This window comes from Xiphophorus hellerii, chromosome 20, assembly GCF_003331165.1.
Source record: "Xiphophorus hellerii strain 12219 chromosome 20, Xiphophorus_hellerii-4.1, whole genome shotgun sequence".
Taxonomy (NCBI): Eukaryota; Metazoa; Chordata; class Actinopteri; order Cyprinodontiformes; family Poeciliidae; genus Xiphophorus; species Xiphophorus hellerii.
In genome coordinates this window covers 18,771,786-18,786,268 of record NC_045691.1, presented here as the reverse complement: position 1 = coordinate 18,786,268, position 14,483 = coordinate 18,771,786, and the positions used below count along the sequence as shown (strand labels likewise).

Genomic DNA, 14,483 nt, shown 5'->3' with positions numbered 1-14,483 from the left:
TCACTCAATGTGATTATTTTTAGTCTCTGCTGTAATAGTTAAAGTTTAACTATAACAATTAAAGACCTATTCTTTTTTAAGTGGAAAAACTTGGAAATTGGTGGTGTATCAAATACTTATTTCCCCCCGCAGTGAACCAGGCAAACAACAGGTGCAGCCACTTGTATATCTTGTTCTGTTCATGCAAAAGCAAAGCCATGTTTGGGAGGCAAACAACTACCTGTCTGTCTCCTCTGCTGTGTTAATGGTGATAGATCTGGCAGGAAAGCTCATCAGTCCCATCTTGACAGAACAGCTGAGAAGCTCGGATTTGATAAAAGGGGTTAGGCCGGAGCTGCCAAAGTGGTGGTGTTGCTGACACACCAGCTGCATCAGATACTGAGAAAAAAAAATTAAAACAAAGTGTTTATTTGGGAACAAAGTAGATCACTGAAAGGACGAAATGTGCAGAATGGAGAATGGTCACAAGGTCTACATTACTTTACAACGTTAATCACACCCTCTGAACTTTTTTTACAACTAAAATCTTAAATGTGTGACCTCTGTTTCTGTTTAGCCCCATTTATTTTGATGGCCCTAAATAATAGAAGTGCACAAGTAAGTTTTATCTGCTCTTTCATATGGATTTGCAGCACAACAAGTTAGTCAGATCTGAGATTTTGGAACAAAAGGATATTCTAATATTTGGGAAGAGCAAAAAAAAAATCGTCATGAAATAAACTACATAATCCTTTCTTCATCCAATAAGAACATTTACATCCAAAGAGGCCTGCAGAGAGCAGTTCCAGTTCCCTTTTAAGTAAACAAAGGGTCAAAGAGAAATGTCAAACATCCTGCCTCAGGCTCCAGCTTTCGTCACAGCAAATCCCTCAGGACTCTTCATGCATCTTCTGAGTATTCTTTTAAAAGGGACAAATGGACAAAAATCCATCAGAATGAGTGAATGTGCACCTTTGCATGACCGTCTTCTTAAAGGTCATTGTTCTTCTTTGTTCATTGTCAAGTGTCAGCCTAGTAAAGCTGCAGCAGGACGCAAATGAACCATTACATGCAGCAAACTTAAGTAAAAGTAGGGTCAATGGCACTGCAGTCTTGTGCTGCACTGAGATCAGTTTGCTTTGGAAAGTCTTATGTAAAACTGCTTTAGCAGAAACATGAAACATCTAAATGAGTCACGTTGTTCTGTGTGGAAGAAAATATCACAGGATTCTGTGACTTTATTTCATTGCAAACATTAGGAACCCTTGATACTGTTTCCTTTCCCTTTTTTTTTTTTACATTGCAACCACAAATGTATTTTACTGAGTGCTGGGTTCCCACAGTGCATTGTAAGCCTGGTGGGCCACCAGGCTTTACTTGTGCCCACACCAGGCTTAGCGTTGTTTATTTATTTTAGGCTTTTTAAATTATTACCTTTTTTAAAAGGCTTTATAGTTGGTGTTTAGGGATTAATCTTCCAGTCTTCCAATAATGCATAACTATCAACTGATATTTTCAAATTTCCTGTCAACTTTAAACATTTTTTAACTCAAAAACACGACTTGCTGCTGGATGAATGACTGCTGGCATATAGCCTGGCATGAGCACAAAACTGGTTATCATCTAGATTTCTGTACGTGTTCATGGCTGCTCCAGTGAAGGGAATATGAGCTTCATTTATTCATCTTAGCCTCTTCACCTTGTGTTCTGATACTCCGGGATGTAGTAATATAACACCAGGAGAACCTGTTTGCGTGGCTCAGCCAACTCCACTCTGGAGAAAATCGATATGTATGTCTGTCAGGGACAGAAAAGACAGAATGAGCTCTGGGACATAATTATAATGACCCAGTAGACTCTTTTTGAGCTTCCCATGAGAATTTGAAGCAAAAAAAAAAATTGTAAAATGATCTCAACACGTGAGGTTGAGTGGACCCAGGAGGTGACAATCTTCCTGCTAATTGGGACAGCTCTGCTGTTAACTCGTGAGCTTAGCTGTGATCTTGTTTCAGGGGGAACTCATCAAACCTTTCAAATCAAATCATATGAGCAGATTTAATGGATCACACACTAACCCAACTGGAAATGATGTGTTACCAGCTTCAAGCCAAAACTATAAAATGTTACAACACAATCTCTTTTATGCTTTCAGCAAAGTTGAAAATTAGTTTTACTTCAGTAATATACTTTAAAAAACATTAATATGTAATTAACATAGTAGTTTCTTTAGACTTTTATATGACATATTTCAGCATCCTAGGCTCATGGATGGGTAAATGGATGAATAGTAAGATTACTAAATTCATATTGCTAAAATATAGATTTCAATATGCTGAAGTTTGTATGTTTAAATTCTATTTAAATGTTCAATTTGATATACTTTTTATCTTCCCTGGGCAAAGATTGTTTAAAATGTTTACAACAATCAGCTTTAATTGCAAATATCTCGCACCAGAAAATATAGAAAATACAACCTCTAATTTCAATGTGCTTATTTTGCTGATAAAGATGTTTTTTTTAATATAATTCCTGATGTGTTGATTATAATTCCTAAAAAATAAGTGTATGCATTTAAAAATGAACAGGTAGATGAGGAACATTTAATTCTTCCAGTGGTATAAATGATGTGACACAGAGACTTAAGAGATGGGTTTTGATCATCACTGGTCATGAATTATCTACAAGAGAATAGCAAATCACCCAAATTTGCCTTTAAATCTATGTATAATTATCTGGCTACATAAGAGTTTAATTAGAAAAAACACATAATGTCACCAGTTAAATTACTTTGTGTTCAGTTGGAGGTTTTTCTGTAATTTAAGTTTCATTTTATAAATCTATTTTCTGCTGTAACCTCAGTTCTACTCACCTTCCTTGCTTTGTTTCTTAAAGGTAAACCAGGTAAATGTAAAAGTAAAACAGGCCTAATGACTAAAGTGCTTATATGCTTTTTAAATTGTCTGCTAATTTGATTTTTAAAAGTAAAATGCTAATTTTGCCATTCGGTTTGCTGCACTGCTCGCACTGGATTAGCTGTTTTTGATTTAATTAATGTTTGTATTTGGCACTTAATTTCTGTAAATGTTTTAGGGATTTGAAACCCTGAAAAAGAAAATTCATATACAGCAAAGTAAAAATAAAGATCTTATTAAATTATACTCCATCTGCTAAGCTTCCTCCGACTTTTGGTTCACACACAGTATGTCAAATAAATGTTTACAACTGGACTTGTCACAAATGTGGCTGGAGGAAGACTTATGTTCATCTCATAATCATGCAGTCAGGATGATGGCGAAGGAGGTAAGTGTAAAATCATGCTACTGCAATAAAGATAAAATAATTATTTATGCTTTTGAAACATTTTTACCATCCTGCCAATATTTAAAGACGTTGCTGCACGCACAGGTGTCTGACACATAAATAATGCTGATATATTGTTACATTTGTAACCAATACAGTTGAATGTTGATGTGTTTTTTATTGTCTCCTGGAGGCCAGACTCCTAGGAGAATACAGCCAAACATAAGTGCATTCTCAGCCCTCTTCTTGCTTTTTTTTCTCTCTCCCTTCAAGATCTGTGTAAACAGCAAGATGGGTCTGGTGACATGAAATTAGCTAAGTAAACATACATGGACAGGAGGATGATTGGTAGGCGTGCAGAAATGTGGCTGCTGCACCCAGTGTTTATAAAATCTCAGATCTGCTGAAGCGGCATTCCCGCTTTGCTTAATGCACATGGCAAAGACAGCGGTGAAGTCTCTCTCATTACCACAGGTGTTTAAATAAATGACTCTGTGAATCATCAGACTAGGAGCATCATGAGGTTGTGGCTAAAAGAGCCTCCCCTTCATCAGACGACCTAACGAACTAATAACCATTTATCTTGGAGCCAGCAAATGATACTCAGCACTCTCAGGGCGTTAAATGTAATTTAGTTTTTTGCTGGAGTCAGTGCTGAGTAAGATGTGCACTTGCGCCATGGCAACACTGTTTCTTGCTAAGCTGAGTAACAGAACACAGCTACAACAGGAACATGATGATCCAGGGGTCAATCCTTGCTGCTTTATTGCAGGCCCTTCTTAACGTAAAGAAGACCCTATTTTTGGAGCGTTCGCCCCGTGGATTGTGTTACACCGCTGTGCAAAGTGTGAAACGGTTAAACGCTAACAAGATGAGAACAGCACTAGTTATTTTAAAGTCACACCTCATGACGCAGCAGCTTTCAGGAAACCTGCTTTCAACATGTTATATTAGTCCAGGATGAAACACCAAAGAGGAACATGATTTGTATATTTTTATCCTGTCATTGACTTCCTTTAAATTCAGTTCGTGTGTTACTCTGCGGCACAAGCTGTCTCTGTTCCCACTGATTGGCTTCTTTACATCGAGTGAACCGAGGACTTCAGAGGGACAAGCCGAGATCTGAAAAGAGGAAGCACAACAGGGAGTAGGCTTGCTAAATACAGGAAGTGAGACTATTCTAAGTGTCTGCACCAGACAAAGCTCTCATCCTGTCTCCTGTGCGCTCACAGCATGCAACAAATTCACTATAACATCAATCTAGGTCGGTTTCATTTCAAATGTGTTGAAGACATTTCAGAAACACGGCAGTTCAAATTGCTTTACATCATGAAAACATAAAAAAATATATTTTAAATGTCTTATACAAAAACAAAAATACAGTTACTTGTAACTCCGTATTCATGCAGAAAAAAATATTTTTGAATTTGAACTGTTTTTGTCTAAGCACAGAGTTCATAAGTCCAAATGTGAACAATCAATCAGCATAGCCCAAAAAGTCAGTGGAGCTTAACCCGCCTGTTATGTTGCGGGTCAAATTGACCTGTTTTAAAGTTTAATTTTTTTTTTTTAAATAGTTGGAAGTATTTTTTTGCATGAAACTTTTTCTATTTGTCTTAATAGGTGCACTCTACATATAAATTGAAAATGTATTCATTTTACACATTTCACATTCACATTACACCCCTCCTGGGTCTACTTTTTACATAGATACTGTTCGGGTCAATTTGACCCGGCAGTTAGGTTGAAGTGCAAAAAAAGATTTAAAAAATGTCCAATTCTATATGTTTCCTTGCAGCTTTGAACCATATTTCACCACACACACAGACACCCCAGCGCACACACACACACCCTACCAACAGTCTACTTTAGTTGTATTTGCACTTTCATATTCTGCTAGTGGCATCCCATTTTTCTGATTACTGTATTTCCAGCGCTGCTATTCCACCTTTTAAAGGAAGTTTCAGAGGTTTCAGTTTTGCCGGTCTGAGTTGCTTTCAGGCGCTCCCCACCTGCAGATCCTGCAGCAAAGCAGAACTTCTATATTGAAATGAAATGATAATGAAGGATCTGACATGCACTCACAAGCACAACTACATCGCATGTATCCAAAAAGGGTTTCCAACACAAGGGTGAATAGGCAGGAATTAACAACACCTGAATCATCATCTGAGACTCTCACGGAGGTTTTTTTGTAAGACAGCTTAAAAACAAAACTCAGATGACGTGAGACGAGAGACCACACTGCATGAACTGATCCTGATGGTGACCACAAGACGTACAGCTTTTCATGATGGGTTGCTACACAATACCTTGGTCTGTAGATTAAAAACTTGCCACCCTCTTTTTATGTTACTAAAAACGCAGTAATCTTTTTGCTTCAGTCAAATGATGCTCCCTTTCTGTCCCAATGCCTGGAAAGTCAAAGACAAGTAAAGATTAAGATACTTGTGCTAAAAAATTTGGAAGATGGAAAACTTCATCCTGTGTAGCAGCAGTGATTTGTTTATTTTATATTTAATGTTATTTGACCACAATTGTGTTTATTATATTTCTAGATCTTGTAAAGCACTTAGTAAACAGTGGCACTAAAATTAACTTGACTTTTAGTAATTCTATGAATTTATACCCAGATTTTGTACACATATGTAACAGTTTTATTTTCATGTACTAAACAATTAGTTTAATTCTCAAGGCACTCAAGGTTACTTTAAAAAACTACTATGACAAAATATCAATTTCTTTGAATTCCAATGTAATTAATTTTAATTAATTTGTATAGAACGTTCTGAAGATTTTACATTACAGCTACAGTATATTCAGTGATAAAGGTTCTGATTGGCCATTTAACCCCTTACATCTGTAATACCCACATTTTGTTATTTCATAAATAAAAGCATTTTGTGTCTGTTGAACTATCCACTCTAAATCAGTTTCATTTTATTAGCAATTGGGAACTTTTTTCAAAAACTATTAAGGTAAAAATAACAAAAAAAGTGAAAGTTTTCTGGTAAATTTATTTGTCTTTCATTTACTGATTATTTATCTGAGACCATATTCCCATTGTTTTTGGTACTACTTGTTGTTGGTCTTTGTCACTTTGTAGTGTTTTAATTTTTTAATTTTAATTGTTAAGTGACATTTTTGACAGTAATGACATCTAAAGAAATGTAATTATTTTTACTGCATTGTTAAAGTGTGTTCTTGCACCTCTAACACTTTGGTGCCAAATATACTGTAAGTATGCAACAACATGCACAAGTCCTCAAGCATTTAGTTTTTTGGGGGCATGATGTTTTTATGTTATTAAATTCACATCAAATAGCACTCCATATAAATCAAACTAAATAAACCAGAGACATATGGGTTTTTTTTGGTGGGTGCCAACACTATCGATTGCAACTGGGACAACTAAAATAAATAACGTAACCTCTGAAATTATCCTGCCAGCAGTCCTGTCCGGTCAACAATTAGAAGTGTTCGGAGAACTCTATTAAACTAAAAATAAGACAAAGAAGTCCCTGAATTGTTGAGAGGATGAAATCATACATCAAAGGCACTTGGTAATAAGTCACATATGTTCCCAAACGCTTAATGTGCGCTGGTAAGAGATCAGAACATAACAGTGTTTCAAACTTTATTGAAAAATGCTTCCAGGCTTATGTTACACTCATAAGGTTGAAAATTGATATCAAATACTTGCATTTCGTTTCCAAATTGTAATAAATTTCTTCAATTTTTGTAAGTTGGTTGAATGAACCTGAAAAAAAATCCTTAACATTTGACTATAAATAGAAAGAAGTGCACCGTCTTAAGCCAAGAAGACAAGTTCAAACCTGTCTTCTCCTTCCCACTTCGTTGCCAATGCAAGGGCACACACACACTCTCTCTCACACACACACACACACGCGCGCGCACCAGCACGCACACGCCCACACACACACCCACACACACAAAATAAACCTATCATGTGTCTTGATAAGAAGACACTGGGTTCAGTCCTCCAAGAAAAAGGTGTGTAGAAATAAACTGCAGTCGAGTCATCAAAAAACAACTATGACAGATACAGAACCTGTCTAGAAAACATGCAGACAATAAAAGCAAAGTGAATCATTAAATTGCACAAAGGTCCAAATATGTGTATTAACAGAAGGAAAATGGAGATGTGTGCAAATCATACAAACCCAACACAGTCTGAGGGATGTAGTCAGGTTGACTCTGATAGTAAATAATATTGCATGTTACGCAACGCAACGTGGTTTTGTTGATTAAATTAGAATCATTTAGTTTTTAGAAAAATCATGTTTGAGACGCTTTTACACAAAATTAAATTGGTTCTTAAAATAACTCTGATCAGATATCAGAAATGCAACCAAAGATTTATTGAATATTGAAATAGGGAAATGCTATTTATTATTTTTAAAGGATGTCAAATAAAAGTCACTGTGGCCACAGGATGACCTATTAGTTTTGCACACAAGGGCTTATGGGAAGGTAAATTTATACTATCAACAAAAGAGTGAAAAAACAACTGAGGATGAGGAGTTGTTATTGCCATTCAAAATGAAAAACATGTCCAGCCGCTTAGGAGTTTACAGATCCTGAAGATTTCAGGAACAAAAAACTAAGAAAAAGCAAAATAACAGATAAAAATCCATAAAATAGAATAATGCAGCTTGGATAGGTGTGCAGGTGTTGCACTGGCTGAAGTGAACAGTTGCTGTAGTTAAACTGTATGTTTTTTCTTCAGTATAAATACGGAAGAAAAGCAAATGTATAGCTGTTAAGTCACACAACTTCACCGCTAAAAGTTGTGTGACTAAAATAAATCATGGTTTGTTGCAGTTTCCGTCATATATTTCTCAAAGTATATTCCCCTTTTTTCTTGATAATTTGGTCCCTATACACAATCACTGATCATTTAACAATACTTGCAAAATGAAGAGGAAGTTTGGAACTTCTCATTTAAATTACTCTATTTTTAACTTTCGAAACTAAAATTTTGGTAGCATTCAGAGAGGTTCTTCGTTCTTCTCATGTTCTTTCAAACATGGCCGACTTTAAAAGCGACAGAAACACAGAGGTTGTGCAGTTCTGATTTTTCTCGACATAATCAGTTTGGTTTACCCATAATAGCTAAACTCAACTACAGCAAATGTTTTCAAAATGCTTCTCTAAGTAAATAGTTTTTCATATCATTCAAACTTTTTAACTAACTCTGTTGGGTTTTAGCCCTAAACATCTTCTTAACCCAATGCTACACATCCACATCCACATTTTATCATGAAAGCTAAACCTTTCATGATAAAAATTTTTGCTGAACGTTAAATATTCTCAGACGTTATTGTGATAAATTATAATATTGTTTTGAGACTATTTTCAAGTAATATAAGGGTGATGGCATAATAATGCAAACACACATTCTCAAAGATCAACAAACTTTAAATTCTAATGAACATTTAACACTGGAAGAAACTTAAAAATATCCCCCAAAAAATAATAACAAACATCACAACAGAAACAGAGCTGCACAGTGGCGCAGTTGGTAGCACTGTTGCCTTGCCTGGGTTCGATTCCCGGCCCACGGTCTTTCTGCCCGGAGTTTGCATGTTCTCTCTGTGCATGTGTGGGTTCTCTCCGGGTACTCCGGCTTCCTCCCACAGTAAAAAAAGGTTAATTGGTTGCTTTAAATTCTGTTGTGCGTGCATGGTTGTTTGTCCTTTCTGTCTCTGTGTTGCTCTGCGACAGACTGGCAACCTGAACAGGGTCTACCCACCTCTCGCCCGGAACGTTAGCTGGAGATAGGCACCAGGCTCCTAGGTGTACAGAAAATGGACGACAGAAACAATAAATAAAATTAATTATGAAGTCTTTGTAGACAAAATTGTCCTCTAAAAAAAGGGCTAATTGAATTTTATCATCTGGTTTTTGGTAAACAGAAACAGAAAAGAGAAAAACAATAAATCATGCAAATGAAAATTTAATTTATCATGTGATTAAGTGATTTGGTTATTGTGAAAGGTCTAGTTCCAGCTATAGCTAATTATTGTGACTAAACCTGGAGCAGTAACAGTTAAGATAGTAGCAGTAACAGTTAAGATAGCAGTTGATGATTTTGCACAATAAACATTTAATCAGATTTTGTACCGATAAAGGCCACATAAAATATACAACCCACAGTAAATGAAAGCATTTTTGTACCTGATAAACTTTATGCTCACAAACAACAGCACTCAAGTAGGTGTATTCTGTTTATTTAAGCTTTGGCTTGTTCTTTCAGCTAGATTCCAACTCTGTCATTATCCTGGGGCAAAATGTGTTTTTCGCAAGTAAATGTTTATTTCCACAGAGCTGTGAAAGAAATTATCTTTCCTTTTTCTGAGTTTCCATCAAGCTGCCACACATCCATTCGGAATATTTCCAATGAAAAAGTAATTTGTAAAATTCAAGGACACAGTCTGTTTCAGAATCTGCTACAGATTACCCACACGGTAGCCACAGTCTGCTTTTGAGAGGCAAATATCTACAAATAATAATTTTGTGAAAAGAGGAATACAACATTCAGACTGATTATGATTAATTTAGTTTTCATATTTAGAAACTTTATGGTTGTAAAATATTAATTTATTCCATTTAACCAAGTTACCTGAAGCAGTTTGTTTTGTGTTGTTGCTTAAAACCACAACAGCAAAATGTGTTTTATGTAAAAATAACACAACGAGTTTCTTTTGCATTTTTAAGAAGTTGCGTTATTTAATAACTCCTGATTGTTTGCTAGGTGTTAACAGTCGTTTCTTCAGTATATGTGCAAAAAACTGAAATATTTTGCGGATAAAACTTTCTCTCTTATCCGTACAAGAACAAGATAATGTCAATCAGTAAATTTTGAAATAATGTTTGAAACTTTTTCATTATTACCCACGTTCTTTAAGTTAAACAGATTAACTTGTACATAGCAAGCGCTGTGCACTGCCTTGAATTTACGGTTCTGGTTATTGTTGTTATAACTGTGGTGCTGTTAGCTTTTTCTATGCCAAATTCCTCCATGTTAAAAGCTGAAATGTCTCCTCAAATATTTCATAGGAGCTCCATGAATTTCTTGTTCCTTTTAACGAAAACGCTGTTGTTGAGTGATTTATTGAACTACACTGCCCCCTGGTGGAGGTTCTGCAAAATAGTTTCATTTTATTGTACAAGAGCCAACATTTCCCCACAGGAATTATTTACAAACCATCGGTACAGAAACAAATTAGAAAGAGAGAGAAAGAAAGAGAGAAGCTGGACAATATTCTGTTTGACTTATTTTCAAATATTTTTGTTTGTTTTGTTTTATTTTTTTCTGGCAGATATTCACCAGGAATATTATAATAACATTTAAGATAATTACAGTGCTTTACCTCACTGTTTTATTCACAAACACTCTTAGATTTTAACATTATTTACAGATTAAAGAAAACAGTTACATTTGTTGTTGCTTTTTACAGAAATTAATTTTAGTGTATTTAACTTTACCTAGACAGTGCAAAAATCATACTGCGGTTATGGTTATTCTAATTTAATGTTGTAAATGAATTACTATTATTAAATATTTACTTATGAAAAGTTGTAAATATTCATAATATTCTCTGAATTTTACATGATGGTTGTCATTAGGAATTTTACGAGTAAAACATCAGTACAAGAGGAAAAAACGTTATTGCCTTGCAGTATTGTAAATACTCCATGATCTTTTGAACATCTTTTGAACATGCATAACATTACATTGAAGTTAGAGGATGTAGACAAAATTCAATACATAAAATGATGTATTGCTGTCAATAGCTTTTTGATGCTAAACCAAGGAGCTCAGGACATTTTGGAGAAATAAATGTCTACTATTTAAATGAGAACATTATGACAATGCAGCTCAGCTATATGCTCAAGTTCACCACGCTGAGTGATCTAAGTGTAAATTTGCAGGTACTAGTTATCTACAAATCTCTGCGACTTCAATAAATTGGCATTTAATATAGACAGGATGAAGTTAAACAGATGTAAAAAAGAAAGAAAGAAAATAAACAGCATGCCAGTTATGAGTTAAGATTAAGTTGTTGTATTGTTAGAGATCGAGCGCCAAGATGACAGGACTGTTCCGTATCTGCAACAAGGTACATGTTCGCTGAATCAGTAACTTACAAAATGTATTTTTCCCATTGCACTGCCGAAACCCGGGATCGAACCAGGGACCTTTAGATCTTCAGTCTAACGCTCTCCCAACTGAGCTATTTCGGCCGCACGTTCTGCAACAAGCAGAGCTGGTGTGATTATCCTATGACCCCATTAAGTATTTTGACAAGTTTTAGTGGTTGATGAAAAAGCTTGAAACAGGCGAGGCCTAAAGAATATAAAGAATATAAGTTATCTGCTTCGCAATAGTAAATGTTGTGACAAATAAGTCAAAGGTGAAAACGAAAGTGTTTCAACTGAATTCTGCTTGAAGGGCTTTGGACACAAGATGGCGCCACACCGCTATCGAGAAAAACATAAAATAAAAGTCTGTTATTTTAAAGTACTTTGTGGGAACAATAGTCGTATTTTTTTACTAGCAAACCCTGTCAATAGATGGCCCCGCATTACAAGTCATGGTCCCAGACACTATTGGGTCTAGTGGAGTCCAGGCATTGAATAAACTACACACTATTAGATAGGTAGCCATGATGTTACCAGATCAGTGACCAACACTATTTTGTACTACAGTAAGTAATCAATTTTTACATTGACAGCATTTCATGTCAACACTGAAAAAGCAATAAGTAAAATCAGTCCTTTAAGAAATTTTAAAAAAATCGGTGACTATTATCATTTAAAATAATAAAACTGAGTAGTTATTCCGGTTCTGAAACCTTCTGGTTAGTTCTTTGTATTCACTACCAATAGCTCAGGCAGTGATTGAAAATGGCAGCAGCCTTTAGACTCCGTGTACCTCTGATTTTCATTGCATATTCTTAAAAGACACCCAGATATGCAGATGTTTTTACAAAAAAATCAACAATGTGTTTGCTGGAAAACACTGAAGGTTGATAACATTAGCATTCTGGGCTTGGCGTTTGCCTTTTTTTATTTTTTCTGACTGCGTTCTGCAGTGATGCAGTGCTGTCCCTTTATTAGTCATATGATGTCTCTGTGCCAGCTTCTGTGCTTCTCTTCTCTCTTTTCCCCGGTAATCTCCCCTCCATATTGCCTCATTCTCTCGCTCACATTTTTGTTCCTCTTGTCATCTCCCTCCTCCCCTCCAAGGTGACTTTCCTTCCTTCACAGACACTGCAGCTGTTCCTCACTTTTTGTTCTGGAAGGCCCGAGTGCGGATAAGAGATGAGAGAGATGCAGACCGGCAGCATAAAGAGAGGGAGAGCCAATGGAAGAGAATCAGAGAGTGGAAGATGAGGGGTGGCTGATGAGATTATCAAGCAGGTTGGAAGGATCGACAGTTTTGACCAGATGCACAAATCAGTAAGACAGAGAGCAATCAATTACACGCACACATGCATCACCAGATTTGTCAGGATCAAAAGCTGCCGCCACAGATGCTTACCTTACTAACATGTTTCATCTTCATTAGCGGTGGTGATTAGTACAGTTGTCACACAAAAGTGAGACATAGTGAAGATTCTCTGCCATCATCACTAAAATATCGCACGTATCTGGGACAGAGTTTCTAAATTTAGAGATCAGAAGAAATGGGGGTAAAGATAGAAAATGTTTAAAAAAAGCAAGTGTTGGCTGAAAAAAGAGAGGATTTAAACCATATGCTCTAGAGAATAAGCTTCAGTTCAAACTGTAATTATAATTAACCCCAGTTGCACATTTCAGCTGCTGTTTTGTCAAAAACTCTTAACCATAATGAGTGACATGATTATCGTTCTTCAGTCATTCATTTATGGATTATACAGTCAGCTCTTAATGTTTTTATACACAAACAAAAGCTGACCTTAATAAATGTGTTTTCTTATATTATCTGTCTCTAAGCCTTGCATGCTAGAAAAATGACCCCCAGTTTTTAAGGTTAGAAATTTTTATATACTCCATCCTGTCCCTTCATGTTTCAGAAGGGACAGGTATCGTCATTTCAAATCATTTTGCCTGTTGGTCAATTTGTAGTTTTGGTTGTTTCATACCTAACTTTTTCAGGTAGGACATCTCATAGTCTTCTAGAGGATGTTTTTTACATGTCAATACTTATCAACCAGGAAGATGTTTTGCACCTACTTTGGCAGGCAGTGATTTAAAGTCATTTTCTATTCTCAACCCATTGTCTACAGTAAAGAAAAGTGCTTATGCAACTCCATTAAATAAAATTGCAATAGGGTGTAAAGGAAAGTTTATGGACAATAGCGTATAATTAAATTCAATAATACATGTCATTTGAAGAATTTTATGACAATCTATCTGCATAATAAAATAAAATACTTTGCTACAAAGTTTGAATAACAAACTTTTATATTGTGTTATTTTTATATCAGAAAATACTTTGCAGCTGTAACAGCTTTAAAAGAAGTGTGCTTGTGGGAATTTTTGAATATTTGACACTGATGTTGGAACGGGATGGACTAGCGCTAATCCCACAGGTTCTTTATTAAGTTGAGGTCAGGACTCTGCAGGCCAGTCAATTTCTTTATAATTAAACTTCCAAATCTTTGTTCTCAGGGACTTTGCTTTGTGTACTGGTTGGGCAATCCCCAAACTGTTCCCACAAGTTGGGAGCATGAAGTTGTCACAGAATGTCAGACAGGTAAGTGTTATTCTCCAGGCCACTGTTACTGTAAACCCAGTGACATATTGGATACTCAGATGGATTATGACTTGTCACTACAGTGAACATTTCTCTACTGCTTTAGATTAGTGTTTTACATCACTGCATCTGACTCTTTGTATCTAACTCTTTGCTTGGTGATGTTACTGAGCTGAAGTGAGGGTCACATAAGGTTTGGAGATTTGTAACTTTTGAGTCTGCAGAAAGTTAAAGAACCTTTGCCACTAAATGCCTCTGCATCCAATGACTGTGCTCTGTGTTATAATACTTCTAAGAATTGACCATGAAATATTTAATAGTGAGGAAATTTCATGCCTGGACTTATTGCACAGCTGGCATCCATCACGGTGTCCCTTTGTAATTCCAGAGAGCAACTTATTCTTTCACGGTTGTTTATAGAAACAGTATTCATGAC

At 35.9% G+C, this 14,483-nt stretch overlaps 1 non-coding gene across 1 annotated transcript; it reads right to left on the bottom strand.

Annotated features, from left to right (window-relative positions):
* Positions 1-11,477: 11,477 nt before the first annotated feature.
* Positions 11,478-11,550, bottom strand: trnaf-gaa (transfer RNA phenylalanine (anticodon GAA)). Its single transcript has one exon. It is a non-coding gene; the product is annotated as a tRNA-Phe (tRNA).
* Between the last annotated feature and the right edge of the window lie 2,933 nt (positions 11,551-14,483).